The 22,208-nt window shown below is 33.8% G+C and overlaps 1 long non-coding RNA gene across 1 annotated transcript; it reads right to left on the bottom strand.

Moving 5' to 3' along the window:
- Positions 1-5,911: 5,911 nt before the first annotated feature.
- On the bottom strand, positions 5,912-15,894 carry LOC107851046. Its single transcript, XR_001668848.2, has 2 exons — positions 15,038-15,894; positions 5,912-6,162 (listed from the first exon to the last, which is right to left on the bottom strand). It is a non-coding gene; the product is annotated as an uncharacterized LOC107851046 (long non-coding RNA).
- Between the last annotated feature and the right edge of the window lie 6,314 nt (positions 15,895-22,208).

Raw genomic sequence — 22,208 nt, 5'->3', positions numbered from 1 at the left:
TTGTGCATATGTGTGAAGCGCGCCACACTTATGAACAAGATGCTATAATATGTTTTAGGAAAAGTTTCCCTTCTTTCATATCACAGATCGTGCTATAGAAAGGTCCTATAAGAAATTTATATAGATTCTTATTTTTGCTCAATTCATGTCAGCCCTGCCTTATTTTCGAGGTTACAGAAATAATAAATCTTAAATTCCTATAGATAGAGCTTTCTCAGACAGTACTCGCAAACAGTTATGGGATTGCCCGCAGGCTCAAAAGTATCCCATCAATTCCTCTATGTTCCAAAGTTGTAAAGATTTTATTCATGATCATGAAAACTCATTCACTAACCCAAAGTAATAAATGCCATCAGATCCCTTCTCAGAATCCTATGATAGCATATGACCTAGAGTTAGAAGCATGAACCCAAGAGTTTGGCAGTAGTAGAGTGGGGATAGTGTTATCTGAATTCAGTAGATTTTGCATTCATGGGGCTAGTTGTATGAAAGGTGAATCAGTAGGCTTGACACAGTGTATGAAAGAATTTAAGTTTGGTGATTTAAAATTATATATTGTTGATGTTGGTATAGTGGTAATTCTAATGGTGTGAGGAAAATATAAGTTTAAAGATGTGATATTTGTAGGCTATGATGAAAGTAGAATGGTTATTAAAGATTTTTGGATATCTATGTTATGTGTTAGGATCTAAGTTTGAATCTTTGAAGGTTGAGCTAATAGAAAGAAGAGTTGAAAATTCTAAGTTAGTCAGTTCTTAAGTTGTTACATGATGTATTTTGGGCTATAGAAAGTTAAGAGTTCTATATCAGAAGAAAGTATCGGCAGTAGGGTTTTACCCTTTCAGGTGCAGTCTTTCATGGTGAGTTTGGTGGTTATGAGTATTGTTATATCTCAAACTCTAAAGAAAAGTGGTTGCAGTTCAGTTAGATTTTATTAAGTGGTTCCTAAACTTAGAATGATGGCTTTAAGCTAAGGGGGAGATGACAGAACAAGTAATCAAGTCAGGCTCTCAGATCCTAGTAGTGATGCCAGTATGTGTAGAAAAATAGTAGGAGATGATGATGCCCAACCCGTTCTTATCTCAGTGCAAGGTTTTTCAGTCATCACGATAGCTACTCATACCTTACATATCATCACTATGATCATAGCTCATATTCATGCACTTTATAGAAAATCAGGTACGCTTCCAGTTCCTAGTAAGAGGAGTTCAGTTCACCCAGCAATCTGAATCATATTCCATGAAGTTATAAACTCCAAACTCAGGTCATGCAACTCATGAATCATGTATTCATGCCTTGTAGTATGTTCAATTCCAGTACTTATTCTACACTCTTAATGTTCAGCGAAATTCAAATTATGTCATGTATATCCTCAGTTTAGGTCTCTTAATGAAACTGTGATGTTGATATTTTATTCCTCAAGCCTCTTTTAAGTGTCAAGTTCTGTATAGTGTTCATTCATGCTTCAGGTCCTCATGTTTTAGTCTTTGAGTAACCTCTCCTTATGAAATGATGTAGTGATGAGCAATTTCTTAGATAGGGGAGAGTAGATGTTCCATGTTAAAGAAAGATTGTTGCATTCTTGTTTTACTCGAGGCTGTAGTTATGAAGATAGGCTTGAATATCATGTTGGTGTGTAAGTGGATAAATGCATTACACATTAGTGAATGGCTAGTAAGAGGTTATATTTAGTAGTTGAAGGGATAATCAGAATTATTCAGGAGATGGGAAGTTATAAAAATATAATTGTATTGAATTCATTACTCAGACTAGTATTACAGTGTTATGTGTGTATTTTTTAGAAACAAGTAGGCTTGAAAACAGTAGGAGAACTCAGTCCAGCTCAGACCTCAGTAGATAGAGTTATTAGTGCCTATGTGAATATTTTTAGTAACCTCAAGTGAAGTGTGGTGTTGAAGTAGAAAGTATAGTTGAAGGAGTAGTTGAGAAGTGTGGTTGCAGTGCAAAGACTTAGTAATTCTATCCTAGCTGATGTTTCATAAGCCTGTGTCCTATATTACAGAATTTTAGCCATGTTGTGATTTCTTATTTAGATGTCTTATCCATACCATCCCAAGATTCTTCGGTCCCTAAAGTCATTAGAACTTCATAGAAAGAGTGTCGAAGAAATACTCCAGTTAAGTATAAGCTTTCATTATGAGTTAGTTTGTATAGCCAGTAATTTGGTTTAGCAGTCAGGCAGACAAGTTCCTATGGTTTTCATCTCTCCCATTCAGGAGGAAATTCCTTCCCGACCATGCAAGTTACTTCAGTTCAATTCATGCATCAGGCATCAGTTTCAGATTCTAGATATCCAGTCATGATTTAAGTTCATAAGTGTCTCATGCATTATTTCAATTTTTCCTTAGTATTCCAGCCAAGTCATTATCATTCAAGGGATGAACTATCCCAAGGGGGAGATGTTGAGATACCCTCGAGTTTTTATGTGCTAAATCTCTCAACTTTTCTTCATGAAACCAGATCCAGCTAGAGGTAATAGTTACTCATAAGTTGACTCTCTGATTTCTATATCAGCCTTATAACCATTCTCATTTCAGCGCATGTATTCACGAGGCCAGTTCAGTTCAGGTATCATGCCCAGAATCAATTACATAATCATTTCCAGATTCACGTATGTTCAGTATATGATCTCAGATTCTTCAATACTCTCAGCTTAACCAGTCTCATTCATGGATGAATCTTCCCAAAAGGGAGATATTATAACACCCCACATTTTCTGGCTAGAATTCAAACTGTTGTTATGAAGTATGCAGACCAAAAACCAATGATTTTATGTCTATATATGTGTGATAATCAATTTTATAGGGTGAAAATGTCCTTTTATATCAGTCGAGGTCATAAAAATCTCCAAACTCAAGGACGAGTTAAGAATGCTTTCATTGGTTAAGTTTTAGTGAACATTTCAGCTTGGGTCAAATTTAAACAACCATTACTCCTTGTACATGATGATTTACGTGTCCTACCTTATATCAAATGAAAGATCTTTGAATCATATTTCGAATGCATTTGGTTTCACCATAACCTGATATTGGAGCGAAAGGTTATACTCATTTAACTTCAGCATGTTTTTCTGTCAACAAAGTGACGACCTGAGTTGATAGGCCATCACCTAAGTGATGACCTATTAGCCAAATTGTCACCCCAAACTTGGGAGCCATTATTTTCAGCTTCCAAGTGACGACCTGAGTTGATAGGACATTACATATGTGACGACCTATCAATCCAAGTCGTCACCCTTAACCCGAAACTCACAAAAATCAGCTTCCAAGTGACGAACTGAGTTGATAGGTCATCACCTAAGTGACGACCTATCAGCCTAAGCTGTTACCCATGACCAGAAACTCATAAAATTATCTTCTGAGTGACGACTTGGTGTGATAGTTCATCACTTGGTTGACGACCTATCAACCAAGGTCGTCACCCTTGAAATTCAGAAATTCCCATTCAATTTAGAGGGGTATTTTGGTTTTTTCCCTCACCTCTCACGAATTAAATCACACATAAACCCTACTAAGTGTTAAAATATCATTTTATCATCACTCATAATCCTCTCCACTCTCAAGAACAAGAAAATTAGGGTTTCCTCTCAAGATCATCTCCCAAGAACAAGATTCAAGCCCTTCTTTAAGAAAACTAAGAAATTATAATTTCCAATCCAAAAACGTTCAAGAAAAGTCAATTCTCTTTCAAGATTAAAGCTCTAAGGTATGTTAGATGTTCATCCATGGGCCCTTTTCACCCATGGATTCCAAGAATCCATCTTTTATGTTTTAACTCATGAAATTACATGTTTATAATGATTTATATCCATGAAGCTTTTATAAATTTTGATTATGCATGATGTTTACAATCTATTTTCATTGAAAGCAGCCCTTATTACATATTTTATGAATTATGTCCATGAACTTTCATGAATTTTGAATTTTATATTAGGTTTACAAGAAATTATTGTTGTTATTAAACACTACACGTTTGAATGGTGTTGTTCACTAATTTAAGCCTTAATTGGTGATTTAGTATCAAAATCATGCTACTACTATAATTTTTAACACTATTCCCATACTTAGCTTAAACCATGCATTGCAAGTGTTTGATAAAATGCCTAAATGAAAGGATTTTGAACAATGCCTACTTAATATGTCCCTAAAGCTTTAAGTATGTTTTAAATATTATGGTTTCCATATCATGTTCACGCGAATTCAGAATAAACTCCTCAGTTTATGATTTGTTCATGTGATTCGTGTTATCTTATTATGTTTAAAAGCATCCCATGTTACAGTCTTGAACCCATGTGTTTGATGAAATACTTAAGCGAATAATTGTGAACAGTGATTTCTTTCCATGGCTTCAAAGCGTTCATATGTACCTGTTGTTATTGTTATTGATCCTGGGGGTTATGAATTCCCTAAACTTAGCTGCTTACTTAGTCTCAGTAGTTTCAGAATAGTTTCAGACACGTATGAGCATATTCATCCAGTTAGCCATCATGATTAGTTACTTGTCCAGTTATCTTAGCTCAGTCCTATAATCAGTGTCAGTTCAGTTGGGAGTAGGATTCAGTATTGAGCGATCCTAGGGATGAGTGATCATCCATTATTTAGGACTAGGTCCTTAGAAGCAATTCCTAAGTTCTAGAACTATGTGCCGGCGTATGTTATAAAATGTCACCCGTTAGTTAGGACCGACACTCTTAGGGATCACCCGCTAGTTAGGACTGATCTCAGGGGTCACCCGTTAGTTAGGACTGAATCCACATCCATTATTAGTACTCGTGGAATGATATTATCACCCTTTCAACTGGGGTCACAGGTTGGACCCCGATCAGCTAGACTGGGGCATGTCGGTTAGATGATACCTCCCACAGTTTTAATTTTAGTGTTTAGTTTAGAACTTAGTTCAGTTTTGCTTGACCATGGCATATATTTTATAAGTTATTCAGTTATTAGATTTTAGTATTTCACTTACAGACTATATCAGAAACATATTATATGCTTGGTCATGCATTCTCAGATTTTACAGCATTCATGTATTCATATCAGTTCTTCAGTTATCTCATGCTATTCAGTCGATTATTATTATTCAAGCACATAACTCATGCATCTTAGCCTTACCTCATTTATCATACCAGTACATTCAAAGTACTGATCGCATACTCTTTTCTTGAGCTATGATGTTTTATATCATAGGTTCAGACGCTCAGGTTACCAACCGTACCTAGTTATCCCAGCACACTAGTAGCAACAGCAATGGTGAGTCCTCATATTCCAAGGACCAGTTATGTTCATTTCAGTTTCTTAGTTTTAGCAGACAATCGAAGTTAGTTGGGAGCTTGTTCCATCAACTCCTCAGTTATTCAGTTAAAGACATTCAGACTAGTACAAACAAATAGTTAGTTTTCAGTATGTTTTCATACATTAACATCCTGTTTCAGTAGTAATTACAATTTTTAAAACCTTATGGCATATTTAGATATTTTGCACTTGTTATTCTGTTGTTATTATCTAATGCTCACAGCACGTACCAGCTCATGGATTAGCTTGGGGTTTTTCGAAACCATAAGCACCGTCTGATGACCAGGGTGTATTTTTGGGTCATTACAAAAAATGCATATAAAGATACGTGTAATATATTATTAGTTTGGAATAAACATAATAGGTTTTTACTATCTTCAATTTCCCAACTTTTTTACTTTTAGGAAGCATTGTTTAGAAAATAAAATCAAATATACTTTTACTAGTTTATTTTAATCACCGTGCATCGCACAGGTACGTATACTAGTTATTCTATAAGGGCATGCCTTAACCTACCAAATTTTAAAATATTTAAGTACATTAAATTAAATACCTAAGTCTAGCGACTATGCTGAATTTAAAACCTAAGAGATGAGAAGTGGGTAATTAAGTTGCTATCACATTTAAAGATTCATAATAATTCAAATAAGACATACAAAATATAAAATCTCAAATAATAATATGCAAAATATTAAACAAAAATAATAATGAGTGTCTATAAAAGAAGAATAAATTCTGAAGAGAGGGAAAGAGACATTAGACTTCTAGACGAAAATGTGTAATGTGATATTTATTTGCTTCTCTGATTTAGACAAAGATGGAGTCAAGCCATAAGACTCCAAACGTACTCCTGAGTGTACATGTGAAGTAAGAAAAGAATTAAGGATTAGTAGCGACCCAATGGCAGGATAATGTAAGGGTGTGAAACAAGAAAAATATACTAAACAAAACTATTTTTTAGTTAAATCCCAATAAAACATATTGAACAAAGGCACTAAATTTACACGTGAATTTCTTTTGGTTGTCTAGAAATGTGAACAGAGCTCCATGAATAGCATATGCATACAGCTATACTTAGAGTATACAAAGTCTAAATAGAGTTCAGCGGGGACCAACAGTTCATGCACTTGTATTGATATACCATTAACTAAGTGAGTAACTACAAATGAAAAGCATAGTTACACTTGAGCTCTTAAGAATGTTAATAGGAATGATAGTATACCTTCAAATCAAATAAAATTTTAAACCAGAATGTATTATCTATGTTAGATTTTGTGACCCAAATTTTGTTGATCTGGCCCTGAAAAGTTTGCGGTGTGACTCATATTTGTGATTTTTCATTTAGAAAATACGTCATTCTCCTCGTTGTATTCTCCATCCATTATAGTGAAATTCCTCTGCCTCTACCCATGGTTTTTCCCGTAAGGGTTTCTATATAAATCTATGTGTTTATCTTGTTTTGCTTTTTGCTTGTGGTTTGCTTATTTCTATCTGATCATAACAAATTGGTATAGATTTAGATCGATTATTTTCTCGAGAATGGCAACCATAAAGTATGATTTTCATTGTTGGACCGCAATACCAGATTCTCGTTATGGCAGGTAAAGATGTGGGTTGTGCCTACGCAGATGGATTTGGATAATGCTCTATTAGGGTTTGATAAGATGCCCTTATCGTGGACAAAAGAGGATAAATGATGTAAGGATTAAAAGGCTCTATCTCAGGTCCACCTATAATTAGACAATCAAATTCTACAGGATATTTTGAAGGAGGACACCACCATTGCGTTGTGGTTGAAACTGGAATTGTTATGTATGACGAAAAACCTAACTAGTAAGTTGCATTTCAAACAATGACTTTATTCCCATTACATGTCTGAGGGTGTGTCTTTGAGGATCATCTATCTGTCTTTAAAGAAATCATCTCTGATATAGAGACTTTGGAGGTTAAGTACGATGAGGAAGATCTAGGGTTGATTTTATTGTGTTTATTGTCTGTATCATACTCAAACTTCAAGGATACAATTCTATATAGTCGTGATACCCTAACCCTAGATAAAGTCTATGATGCATTATTCTCTGAGGAGAAGATGAAGCATCTTGTGAGCGGGCCAGTGACTCAAGAAGATGGTCTCATTGTTCGAGGAAGGACCCATAAGAGGAATTCTGGAGGTGATGATAAAAATAGGTCAAAATCTAAAAATAAAAATAAAACCTGTAATTACTACAAGAAAAGAGGCATATCAAATTTGAGTGTTATAAGTTACAGAATAGAAAACAAAGAGAAGGTGAAAAACAGAAAGGAAACCAACCAGAGAAGTTCAGTGAAGAAAGTTTTGTTAAAGATGGCGGTAGTAATGGAGAACTCTTAGTAGTTTTTTATGGTAACTCCAAACCCTATGAGGATTGAATTATTTATTCAGCTTGCATATTTCATATATGTCATAATTGAAATTGGTTTACAGTATATGAAATGGTCTATAAAGGTGTTATGTTGATGGGAAATAACAGACCTTGTAAGATAACTGGTATTAGAACAATCAGGATCAATATATTTGATGGGGTTGTGAGGACACTTGGTGATGTGTGGTATGTCCCAGACCTGAAGAGAAATATTATTTCCTTGAGTACTCTTGATTTGAACGGATATAAGTACACTGTTGAAAGTGGAGTCCTAAAGTTTCCAAAGATGACCTTATTGTGATGAAGGGACAGAGAGAGACTGCTAATTTGTACGCCTTACAAGGCTTTACGGTTATAGGTGATGCTGTTGTTTCTATTTCTTCTCTATTAGATAGAGATGTTGCTATACTTTGACATATGCGTTTGGGATATATGAGTGAAAGCAGGATGACTGAACTAAGTAGGAGAGGACTTTTTAATTGCCAGAGTATTACCAAATTGGAGTTTTATGAGCACTGCATTTTCGGGAAGCAGAAGAAAGTTAGATTCACTAAAGGCATCCACCCAACAAAAGGCACACTTGATTATATTTATTCTGATCTCTGGGATACATCTAGAGTACCCTCTAGAGGAGGTGTTAATTACATATTGACTATTATTGATGACTATTCAAAAAAGTTTAGGTGTTCTTCCTAAAGCAAAATCATGATGTGTTGCCTACTTTCAATGAGTGAAAGATTATAATTGAAAAGAAAATAGAGAAATAGGTAAAATACCTTTGGACTGATAACGATTTAGAGTTTTTTTATAATAAATTTAATGTTTTGTATAAGTCAGAAGGAATTGTGAGGCACTTAACAGTTCGTCATACTCAGCAGCAAATGGTGTGACCGAACGAATGAATAGGACTATAATCGAGAAGGTGCATTGTATGCTCTTTAATACAGGTTTACGCAAGTCTCTTTGGGCCAAAGTGGCTTCTACAGCTTGTCTTCTTATTAACCGCTCTCATTTAGTTGCAATTGATAAAAAGACTCTATAAGATGTATGGTCTGGTACTCCTGCTAGTTACTTTGATTAGAGGATATTTAGATATCCTGCTTATGCTCATGTTGATAATGGAAATTTGGAACCTAGGTCTGTCAAGTGCTTATTTATGGGTTATGTCAAGTGCTTATTTATGGGTTATAAGACTGGTATTAAAGGATATAAGCTTTGGTGTCCAGAAAATAGAAAAGTTATAACTAGCAGGGATGTTGTGTTTGATAAAACTGTCATGCTTTGGGCTTCCTTTGAATCCAGTGCTTCACCCCCAAATGAGCTTAGTGACATGAATCAGCAAAATTCAAGCACCCATATTGAATTGCAGATTGGAGCAGAGTCTACATCAATGCCTACTTCTCAGTCCAGCCTAGAGATTCAGAGTGATACTATTTTTTCTTCACTACCAGTGGCACCATAATATTCTATTACTAAAAATAAGACTAGGAGAGATATTAGACCTCCTCAAAAGTATGATAAAGTTGATTTGGTTGCTTATGCATTGAATGTAGTAGAAGATATTGATTTTGATAAAGAACCTTATTCTTACTCAGAGGCAGTTAGTTGTGATAATTCTGGCAGATGGATGATAGCTATGCAGGAAGTGATGAAATCACTTCATAAGAATGGCACATAGGATTTAGTGAGATTGCCTAAAGATAAGAAAGTTGACTGTTGAAAGTGGGTATTTAAAAAAAAAGAAAGAAAGAACATCGGGAATTGAATATGCTAGGTACAAAGCAAGACTAGTTACTAAAGGTTACAGTCAGGTTCCAGGTGTTGACTTCACAGATGTGTTTTCTCAAGTTGTAAAATATAGGTCAATTCGATACTTACTTGGTATTGTGGCCATACATGATCTTGAGTTTGAGCAGTTAGATATTAAGACTGCATTCTTATATGGAGAACTTAACGAGGATATCTATATGCAAAAAGCAGAGGGTTTTGTAGTCTCAGGAAAGGAGGACAGTGTATGTTTGCTGAAAAAGTCTCTTTATGGCTTAAAACAGTCGCCCATACTATGGTAAAAGAGGTTTGACTCTTATATGACTTCTCATATGTTTAGGATAAGTATTTATGATAGATGTGTCTATTTCAAAGAGATAAGGGATGGTTCGTTCATGTATCTTTTCTTGTATATTGATGATTTGTTGCTTGCAGCAAAGGATATGAGAGAGATAAGAAGAGTCAAAGTCCAACTCAGTAAGGAGTTTGAGATAAAGGATTTAGAGCAGCAAAAAAAATCCTTGGCATGGAAATACTGAGAGATAGAGAGAAGTGTAAGTTATACTTGAGTCAGAAAAGGTATATTGAGAAAGTGTTTCACAGGTTCAATATGCAAAATGCCAAACCTGTTATTACTTCATTAGCAACACATTTCAAACTCTCGTCCACGTTATCTCCAAAGATAGATAAAGAGCGTGACTATATTTCTTGAGTTTCATACTCTAGTGTTGTTGGGTCTTTTATGTATGTGATGGTGTGTTACCGACCAAATTTATCGTTTGCAGTCAATGTAGTTAGCAAATACATGAAAAATCCTGGTAAAGAACATTATAAAGAAATTTAGTGGATTTTCAGATACTTGCATGGATTTGTTGACGTTTGTTTACAGTTTGAACAAAATAGAGATGGAGTAATCAAGTATGTTAATTCTAATTTTTCAGGATACCTTGGTAAAAAGAGGTCCCTTACATGCTATGTTTTCACAATTGGTAGTTGTGCTATCAGTTGGAAAGCTACTTTACAGACTACGGTTGCTTTGTCAAATACTGAGGCAGAGTACATGGCTATTACAAAGGCTTGCAGGGAAGTTATTTAGTTGAAGGGTCTGCTTGGTAAACTTAGCAAAGACTTACAAATTACTACGATCTTTTGCCACAATCAGAGTATTGTCTTCCTTATAAAAGATCAGATAATTCTCAAGAGGACAAAGCACATCGATGTTCGGTATTATTTTGTGCATGAAATTATTGCTCGTTCTCGAACTTGGTAGGATTGCACCAGGGATCAAATCTTAGTCCGTTTTTATTCGCCTTGGTGATGGATGAGTTGACGTGGAGTATACAAGGCGAGGTGCCTTGGTTTATGCTTTTTGCGGATGATATAGTTTTAATTGATAAGTCATGATAAGGTGTTAATGATAAGCTGGAGGTTTGGAGACAAACCCTAGAGTCTAAAGGTTTTTGATTGAGTAGGACTAAGATGGAGTACTTGGAGTGCAAGTTTAGTAACTTGAGGAAAGGGGAGGAGGTGATAGTGAAGTTGGATTCCCAGGCGGTTTGCAAGAAGGATAGTTTTATGTATCTTGGGTCCACGATTCAGGGGAATGGAGAGATAGATGAGGATGTCTCTCACTGTATTTGGGCAGATAGATAAGAAGGTGCCCCCAAGCTGAAAGGCAAATTCTATAGAATCGTAGTCTGGCTGGCAATGTTATATGGAGCGGAGTGTTGACCAGTTAAGAATTCTCATATCCAAAAGCTAAAGGTGGCAGAAATAAGGATGTTGCATTGGATGTATGGATTTACAATGGCTGACAGGGTTAGGAATGAGATTATTTAGGAGAAGTGGGTGTGGTGTCGGTGGAGGATAAAATGCAAGAAGTGAGGTTGAGATGGTTTGGTCATGTAATGAGGAGGGGTACGAATGCCTCGGTTCGTAGGTGTGAGGGGTTGACCTTGGATGGTTTCAAGAGGGGTAGGGGTAGATCAAAGAAATACTGGAGGGAAGTGATTAAATACGACATGGAGCAGTTACAGCGTACTGAGGACATGACCCTAGATAGAAAGGTATGGAGAAAAAATATTAGGATAGAGGGCTAAGGTGTGTGGGTGAGTAGTAGTTTGTATTTATGAGGACTTTGGTGTCCTTTTTTTGGCGATGTACAGTATTTTTATCATGTCTCATGATTTTGACGTTTTTTGTATACTGTCCTTTGTCTTGAACCGGGGGTCTATCGAAAACAACCTTTCTACTTCTTTAGAGTTAGTGGTATGGACTGCGTACATTCTACCCTCCCCAGACCCCACGATGTGGGAATATACTGGGCTTGTCATTGGTGGTTCTGGTGGTGATATTGTGGTAAGCAATATTAGTACCCATGGTAATCCTGCTGATATGATGGCCAAGACACTACCAAGTTCTAAGTTTGAACATTGCTTGGACTTTGTTGGTGTCAGTAGTTAAGATGTGCCCTTAGGGGCTTCTGTGGAAGAGGAGGAGAGTTTTCTAGAATTGGATTTGAGTTCTAAAATAGAATTTCTGTCAAGGTGGAGATCGTTAGAGTTTGTGACCCAAATTTTATTGAACTGGCCCTAAAAAGTCCGCGGTGTGACTCATGTTTGTGATTTTTCATTCAAAAAATACATTATTATCCTCATTGTATTCTCCATCCATTATAGTGAATTCCTCTGCCTCTGCCCGTGGTTTTTCCCGTAAGGATTTCCATATAAATCTGTGTGTTCATCTTGTTTTGCTTTTTGCTTGTGGTTTGCTTATTTCTGTCCGACGTAACAATCTAATTTGTACTCTTAACTTTTTTATCACTTTTGAGTAATCATGGATAAATGACTATCACGAGCAAAACTAGACAAGTTAAAGTGAGGGACATGCTAGTTAATACTTATGAAGTGATTTAAGTTGGTACAACACTTAACCAAATAAAAACTTGTTAGAATTGTCTGTCTTAACAATGAAGCCTCATACTTATTTAATCACATCTGAGATTAAAGTAACTAAATCCATGTCCCTGTTATAAAATCAAATATAACAGTAAACTTGAAAGCATACAATTAAACATACTTTGAAGCTTTGAAGATTAAAGCATATTTTCCATGCTAAATTAAGGGTTGGTAATGTTTTGTTACCACGTGGACAAGCATAAGAAATATTTAAACAACCAGGTGATGTGCATACATCTCAATCGATATTACGACAATCTTATAACAGTGAGCCAACCAATACTTTGAAAAAACTAAACAAATGGACAACTAATCGTGCTAAAAGTAAAAAAAAAACATCGAACTTTATAAAGTGTATTTCACACTGATTCACAAGAATGCAAAACACTTTGCAGGCACACAATATGGTATAGATAACTATAGACTACCTGAAAACTACTGCTTGCTTCAGGCTTGTATTCATACCCAGCCAAATGAAACTTCAAGCAACTAATATTATCTTTCGTAAATTGAAAAACTCCAGCTTGTGTACCGTACTTTGAGATCCTAAACTAGTGTCGTTATTTAAGGTAATTACCTATACTATGTGAAAACAAGATGGTTCATGCTTAGCCATAGAAAATCTATTCAAACAAGTTAAAAAAAATACCTTCACATTGAGTTGTCAAACCTCGCTAGTCCTTCTTAATACCCAAGTCAATAAAAAAAACAACAGGGAACTAAATATCCAGAGAAATACTTTCAAAATTTAAGGCATGTATAACCCGTTTTCATGCCAAGTTGTAGGTTAAAAGCCACTCTTAAGTAAACGGATGTTCTAAAATAGTACAAACTTAATTTCGTATTCAAGTTTTCAAGAAAAAGTTGGCAAAAAATTTCACTACAAATAGCTAAACGTTTGTAGTGTTTTTAAGCGTTTTTAGCCTTCTCCTTGCTAAGTTAAAGGCTGCTTGCATTTCGCGAACACAACAACCAAACAAAGAGTTAGTTAAGCCACTAATACTACATTCAAAGCATCCAAAACTGACATCAAACTGCCTCTAAGAAAATAGTTAGCTACATATATTTGAAAAATCATGCAGCACAACAATTAAGAGCCAAGCTATATGGTGGACATCTATCAAAGGGAATGCGAGACTAACAGGTTCTTAAGAGACCCATATGTAAATAACTCAAAAATTTCACAAGAAAAAAATTCAAACTTGAAACCTGATAAACTATATTCAGGTGATCCAACAAGTATATTAACAAATAGAATTTGGGTGGAGCTAGAGGCAGACAATCCTCCCAATATCTAAAACTAAAGGCTTTCCGAAGAATGGGGCCCCATTTTTAATTCAGAAATTACATGTATAACTGTGTTTAACAGCCCCCTTTAGTGTCTATGGTTACAGGGAAGCAAGTTTAGGACAACTAATTAATAAGAAACTTTGGCTTAAAAAGACGTGATCAAATATTTAGACAGATAACAGAAGAGGAGCACATTTTTTGAAAATGTCTACAGTAACTACACACTGAAAAAAAATTAGATTTTTAAACATTAAACGCCATGAAAAGGCACACACAGATGTGAGAAAAATACAGTTTTGTCCAAATCAGACCCGCACCGATAATTTGATTATTAAAAAGGGCACAATATTAACCACTTAACAGATAAAGAAAATTTCATACAATATAGGGTATCTAGAGAAGACCAATTTCCAAATAAACAAATAAAAACTTTCTTATACGGATCTTATTTAAAGCTTATTTCAACGACCCGCTCTACTGAAGAATGAGGCTTTAAACACAAAATAAGAGAAGGTGTTAAAGAAAATCAAAAAAACACAAACATAGAGTGGAGGAAGATTTAAGAGTTAAATCGGACTAAGATCAAGTCAACGTTCGAATACATGAAAAAATAAGACGGAATCTTACTTTAACGTTAAAAAGTTTACAAAACCTTTCCCTCTAAGTTAAAAGTTGAAAAATTCATTGAGTGAGCAGTTAGCCTAAGGTAAGACTACCACTTGATGTCAGATTCAAATGTTCAAATGAAACAAAGCACAAATCCCACTATAGACAGCCAAGCATTTGTAAAGTTTTGATCCTTTTGAAAATAATTTCCATGATAAAATGAAGTTGCCGGCATCTTGTAAATGCACAATCCAAATATACACATACTTATGTCACCATTACCTCATTAAAAGCAATCAAACCGACTTCAAATTGACCTTAATCAGTTCACTGGACATGTATCAACAAACTTATAACTTTACATGGTTTGTTTCAGGCTAAATCGAGAATTGAAATATTTCACAAATACATCATCTAATATCAAAAAATTACCAACCATTGTTTCCATTTCATAATCATACACAAAATCAGCCAAACAAACTCAAATAATCAACGAATCGCAAAAGCTAGATATAATATAAATAGACAAGACATAATTCACTCAAGCTACGTCTCAAATCATGAACTCTTTACGGGCACATCATCTGCAGTAACCAAATAACTAAAAACTGCTTCACAATTTGTATAATACTAAATCAAATAAATTAGCTAATTCCAAACTGAACAAACAGAATCTAAGGAGTAAATGAGAAAGGAGTATTACCGGATGTTGTGCAGCGAACTAGGGTTTCCAACATCAAATTTCAACGAGCTCACGACCACTTCAACTCAAACTCAGAATTTGAACTCGACTGAGAGTAATAGAATAAGGAGGAAATAGTATGAACTAATATTGATAGTTTCTTCTTATGATTTTTTACTTGTTCATTCTTTTTTTAATTGGGAGTTCAAAGGGTCCCTTTTATAGCCACACTTGAGAGGCATTGCAGTAGCCCCTAAAAGAGGCTCCAAGAATTCAAATTTGAATTCTTGAAAAGCCAAATCTCAGAGAAAATCAAAGGGACCAAATTGGAAGAAGAGAAAGCTTCAATTTCATATTGAGGTGAATGGGGAAAAGGCTTTTTGATGGCATTCACTTTCAGACTAATAAAATTAAGGGGATAAGATTCCCAAATCCGGTGGTCTTCCATGCTCTTCACCTTTATCAGACGTAGCAGTGGAGGTGGAGTAATTTTGGGATCTGATCTTGGAAGAAAGGTGATAGAAGTGATATAAAGTTGATGGAGATTGTGAGATTGATGGATGTGGGAGAAAAAGTTTGAGGACCATCGGAGTCACTGTTATCCGATGGTCCGGGGGAGAAATGACGTTTGCAGTAGAGAGAGAGAAGAAGATTATCGATGCTGGTTTGGTTGAGTTTCAATGGGAAGAGAAAAGGGGATGTAAGGGTGGTTCAATTGTTGGTTTGGGTCGAGTCAGGGGTATTTACATAATGTGCTAGATAGTTTTAGGGATTTTGAATCATTTTTAATTTGGCTTTCAAAGCTTTGAATTAATTAAAGAGACTAGCCCAAACAAAATAAATGAACTAATCTAATTTTTCTCAACCGATTTCATTTAACTAATTTAACGATGCTTATTTTGTTCGATTAATTTAACGTATATATATAGAGAGAGACACAGAGACAGAGAGAGGGGGGAGGGAGAAAATTTCCAAATATGTATGTTATATTTTAGCTATATTTTGAAATCAAATAAATAAAATAGAGTAAATTAGTAAAAAAATATGATACTATAGCAAGGACTATGTTTATACGCTACCCCATATATATATATATATTATTTATTTTAGAAAAAAAATAGTGAAATGATAATTTAACATATATTTATTGATTATTTTCGAGCGAATTTATAAGATGCAAAGATAAGAAAATATTATTTTTCAAACTATTAACGTAAAAAATAAGAAAGATGTACTAATAAAATATTCAAGAATCCTAAGTATAAAGAAATTAATTTTATGAAAAAGGAGAATCAAAATTGAGCGTCAATAGTAACTTTGAGAAACATCATCCTGATGTGTGGATGATGACTAATTATGGTGCTAAAGCCTCTTGGAAAGAATGTTCACCATCTGTTGCCCTCCTGGTCCTAAGAATTTTACCTTTATAACATCCCCTTCCCTGACATTTTACCCATTCTTTTAAAAGTCATGTAAAGGTGAAGTTTTACTATTGTTTCAATCTGTTTTCATGATTTATAATCCAAAGTATGAGTCAATGTGACGAGTAAAAGTTTCTAAACTTATTGGGTAGTTTGAGGCAGAAATATTTTTTGAAAGCTTGGTTAACCCTTTATTGATAGGTGATCAGGAACGTGATGACAATGAAGGCTGAAAATCATGTCGTTGATAACTTGTAAGTTTTCAGCTCTATCCATTTTCCACCTGCATATTATACTACGTGGTGATCTTTTTATAATATATAGACCAAGATGAAGAATATCTATGAATCTCTAAACATTTTTTCTTGTATCTATGCATATCTACTTTCTTTTTATTTAGCTTAGAATCATTCCTTCTTTTTATGTTATCACTATTTACATTAGACAAAAGTTATTACTAGATTGCAATATATTGTTTTCAAAGTTGAAGCTAGAGGATGTATATTGTTGTCTTGAACAGAGTCTTAAAAGACATAATTTAAATGAGAACACACGATTTAGGAAACAATGTTGCAACCTAGTAATAACTTTTATTACTAGTATAATTTTTGGACGAATCTTGTTTCAATCTGACAAACATTCGGATAAAAGCACAAACAATTTGAACGAGAACATGAGATTTAAAAAATATATTATAGTCTTGAGGATGGAGAAAACTACCATCTTGAAAGTGTGAAAAATATCTAAAGTGAATTTTTTGGAAGAATGAATATTGTAGTTTTCTAGTTAAATTTCTAGAATAGTCGGGTGAATGGATATCATAGTTTTCTAGGAATGTTTCTAGAATACTCTAATATAGTATTTAGGATAATTATCTTAGAGAAATATCTAGAATATTCTTAGATAGTTAAAAGTTGTCTAGATTGCTCTTAAAATACTATCTAGAACCATCCATGGTTAAGTATAGATAAGGGTTGTCTTTGTACATTTGTAACCAACCAAAAATAAAATCAAGTCAAGTAGTATTCTTCATATTAAAGTTCTTCCTCTCTTTTCATAGCTTCCTCTTCTTAGTTTAATCTTCCAATCTTAGTTAACGATCTTGGGCTAGCAGAAGGTCTCCCCAATTACACCTTTCTTCTGCTATTCTCTACATAGTATTAGAGCCAAAATCGTAATTTCAAGATCGGGTTTGTGGTCGTTTCAACTAGTTTGTCTGAATGGATTTAAGTGATCGCATTAATGAACTGGGAATGGAGTTGTTGAATCAGTCCAATTACAAGGTATGAAGACATGTAAGGAATCATACCTTGTGGGAAAGGATTTGTGGGATATTGTTAAGGGGGTAACACAAGTACTTCAAATGGTGGATCTGAGTATAAACTACATACAAGAAGTGAAAGTAGAATAATGCAAAGACGGAGTTCATTCTGAAAAGGTCAATCTCCTCCAATTTATTTGACCTTATTATAATAAAAAGAATGAAGCCCGACTAAAAATATTTGAGAATGAATTGGTGAACACCACTCAAGGTAATGTTTCTATTACTGAGTACTTTTTAAAGATTAAGTACTCATGTTCTGGGTTTTCTTTATCGAAAAAAAATGAGGTTATCTCTGAAGCACGAATTAGAAGAACTATCATTCATGGTTTGAAATAATAATATATTTTCTTTGCGACATCAACTCAGGGATGAGCTTAACAACCATTCTTGGAGGAATTTGAGAATTTTTTATCGTTACAGGAGTTACTAGCCAAACAATTGACTGATGAATTTGTCAAAGAAAATGAGGAAATGCTCTAGTAGCTGACAAAAGGAACGTTAATGAAAAAGTAAGAGATATGTCTCACTTTTAATTCTCAGGTGGTTCAGGCTTGCCTATAAAGAAAGAACAGTCTTTTAACAATTATAGTAAGAATCCTCTCTTATGTTTTAGTGTGGCAAAACAGGACACATAAGAGATATTATCGAGCCACAGAGAGCAATATGGCTCAAACTAAAAAAGTTGTTGAAAAAGAAAAAGATTGGAAGATGATTAGCAACTGAGAGTCAAGCAATAGATGCCTTGGCTTCCATAAATTTGAAAAGAGATTGAATCAGATATAATACAATCCATCATAAGAAGAAAGAAGGCACTGATAAGAAGCAAAAAAATTTTGAAGATGTTCAGACAAGTGACACGGTAGCTGCTATCAAAGAAATGAAAGAAGTGGATATTAAAGATGACAATAAAAGGCTGGACGTGGAGAATATTGAAATATATTCAGAGCAAACAGTGTTTGAAACTCTATATGTTAGAGATGACTTTAGAGGAGAAAGCATTAAGGGAGATGTAGTAAAATTTAAAGTCACTAATCAATCATCTATCGTATCAAGGACAATCACTGGCTCAAAGAAAATATTAGAAGATGATAAAGAAGCTAACGATCAAATGAATGATGAAGTTGAATAATGTGTCCCAATTTTAGATAGAGAGACATATAATATGATTGGAGAGCTAGAAATAGAAGTGGATCCTATTACGCTACTAAGACTTTACGAAAAATTAATGATCAGATCGTCATCGAATCAAACGAGTAGGCTGATTCAGATGAAATAATCTTGTGTTATGGAGTTGCTTAAAAAAGAATAAGTTCTAAAATCTTGAATCCTAAAGCTCCAAACTTATCATTCACATGTATGTTTCTAGATAATGAAGTTGTAGAGGAGTTCAAATCCAGAAGAGAAGATAATTAACTAGCGAAAGTCTAGGATTTTTATTGTTTATACTATAGAATAATGAATAAGGAAGAAAAAAAAGAGGTTAGATTTAATCAACTTAGGCCCGAACCCCTACAGATGTCCTTTTTGGACATATCAAAATGGGGTAAGACTATTTATTTCCTTGATTCATCTTGACTCTGTATAATAGTTTTCCTTTTACGTACATAGCACTTAGGCCATTTATTTTCTTCCCTTTCAAATTTAACCCATTTTTTAGGCCTTGAGACTGACTCAAACAGTGGTGTTGGCATTTGGCCAAACAAAAATAATACAAGGGGAAAGGACACATACTGACTATTTTAAAAATACATGGTCAGCATTTTGGCAATTTACCACATTATGGCCTGTCGGCCAAATTAATACCAATTAATAATCATTGGGCTACTTTGGTCCTTTTCTGTATATACAATTTTTATATTAAATTGATACAATGCTTATACCATATAGATACACTTTTCATACGAGACAAAACATATGCATGCATATACAATTCCTCTACTAAATTAATACAATGTTTATACCATATTGATACACTTTTTCAAAAGAGGCGGAACCTATACATGCATATATAATTCTTATAGCAAACTGATACGATGTTTATACCATATTGATACACTTTTCTCAAAAGAGAGGAAACTACACATGCATATACAGTCCATATACCAACTGATACAACACTTATACCACTTTGATACATTTTTATTTTTGTAGTTGTGAAATAAAAAAATAAAAAATTTGAATTCCTTTTTCATAAGAAAAATGGACAACGTTTTTTTTAATTGGAACAACCAAAACTTTTTAAAATGAAGAAAGAGACAAAGCCCACATCGAAATGGCTAAAAATAGAAATTCATTTTAGTGGCTAATTGCAAGTAATTAGTTTTGAGTGACTATTGTGAAAAAATTATTTTAAAGTCTAAGTATTATTTTTATCCTTTACCCAAAATTTGAATGGACTTGAATGAATTCACATGCACCAATGAAAAGACAAGAAATTAAAACTCATACTTCAGATGAATAATGAAAGGTCGTAATTTAAAAGGCAATGCAAAAAGGAATTTAACTAGAGGCCAAGACTGGAACATCTTTTAGCAAATCATTTAAAAAAAAACAAAACAATTAGCCACCAAGACAAAATAAATATTTGTTGGGGAGCATCGTGGAAACTTCCATACGATTCTATCTCGTGCCAAGCACGTAGAGGGACGAAGGCGGCAACGTTTGGTTGAAGGCGGGGTCGTGGTTGGTTGATGTTGTTGTTCTGATATTGTTGTTGTTGAGGTTGTCGGGTTAACTGAGGGAAGAATGGGTTATAAGGTTATGTATATGTCTACTATGTTATTATATTAATAGGGAGAGAGAGGAAAGTAATTAAAAAAAATGAGAGAAGTTGTAATTACTTCCAAAAGCGTTGGTATTTATGTTATTTATACTAAAATTAAAGGGGAAAGGACAGAAACGACACTTTAAATTAAACTATTTCCATGAAAATGGTCATGGAATTTAAATTTCACTTTCTAGCCATTTCAATTTATTGGCTTGTTCTATACCGTTTCTACACACCTTCTATATATATCTTATACATATAAATATTCTATACGAAAATTATATAGTTTTGATACATACTTTATACAATAATTGTACATCTTTTTTTACACGTTTTATATAACAATTATATAATTTTCATACACTTTCTATGTATTTTTATATATATTTTATACATGTACATATTTGATAGAACTATATAATTTCTATACATATATCTAATATAGATACATATTATATTTAATAATTATATCATTTTTATATAATTTAATTATTATTTCTAAACAATAAAAAAAATAGAATATTTGATCAGTTATAAAATTTATAACAAAAAAAATTGCAATATTTTTAAAAGTGTCGAATTGCCCAAGTTGAATACTGTATTAATATTGTATATAGATTGTATCAGTATTGTATATGGACTGTATGTAGACTATGAAGGCCAAAATGACCCAAATTAGGAAATGGCTATAAAGCAGAAATATTATATCTGACTGGCCACTTTTTGAAAAGTTTTCAAACTTGGGTTATTTGTTTTAAAAAGTGTTATAGAGTGTCCTTTTTCCAAAATTAAAAGAAGGCGGGTCGAATTAAAATTGAAAAGGGGTAGAGGTTAGGTCATTTATTAAATAGCCTAATTGATTAGAAATTCAACAAATTGAAGTAAATTATAGACGAATTGAAAATCAAATGGCCAATTGCATTGCAAATATCTCAAATTGACTTCAAATACAATCAATTTTGATGAATTGGCTAAGTTGAGTTGAAATTCGAGACAAATTAACAATCGACTTAATTTTGAACTTCTTGACTTAAAAAAATCAAGTAAATGCTTTCAGAATAATTCATTTTAAGAACAAATTACATATTTAAATCAAAATTCACCCCTTTGAATCATTTTTCACGACCGCTCCTGATTAAAATTTAATTTCTGATAAAATAATAATTCAAGTAACAAAATTATATGATCTCGTATATGCAAATACGAAAATGCATAATCGCTACTTAAAATAACAAAATTACTCAGATATATATTTCAAAAAAAATTATCCAGATAAAATAAATATTTTAATTTTATTTACAATTGAAGCAACTTTACACTAAACCTAGTATTAGAGGGAAAAAATTAGGTGTCAACACCCATAAGCTTGTGCAATACCATGTGCAAAAATGTAACAAAAATTATTGTCAGGAGAGTTAAGCCCTTCCTCCCATCCATCATTGGGAAGACCTAGGCAAGTTTCCTTGCTTGGGAGAAGAGCTAGTGACAATGCAATCATTGTCCAAAAATACCAGTCTCATTTCAAGAAAATGATGGGGAAGAATGGGAGTATGATCCTGAAGATTGACCTTGAAAATTTTTTTACAGGTTAGAATGGTTTTTTATTAGAACTACTCTTCTGGGTTTTAACTTTTCCAAAAAAGTGGTCAACCTCATCCTTTCTTGCATCTCTTTCTTTGC

This window comes from Capsicum annuum, chromosome 12 (genome assembly GCF_002878395.1).
Source record: "Capsicum annuum cultivar UCD-10X-F1 chromosome 12, UCD10Xv1.1, whole genome shotgun sequence".
Taxonomy (NCBI): Eukaryota; Viridiplantae; Streptophyta; class Magnoliopsida; order Solanales; family Solanaceae; genus Capsicum; species Capsicum annuum.
The sequence above is the reverse complement of the archived record's forward strand: the minus strand, read 5'-3'. Positions and strand labels throughout refer to the sequence as shown.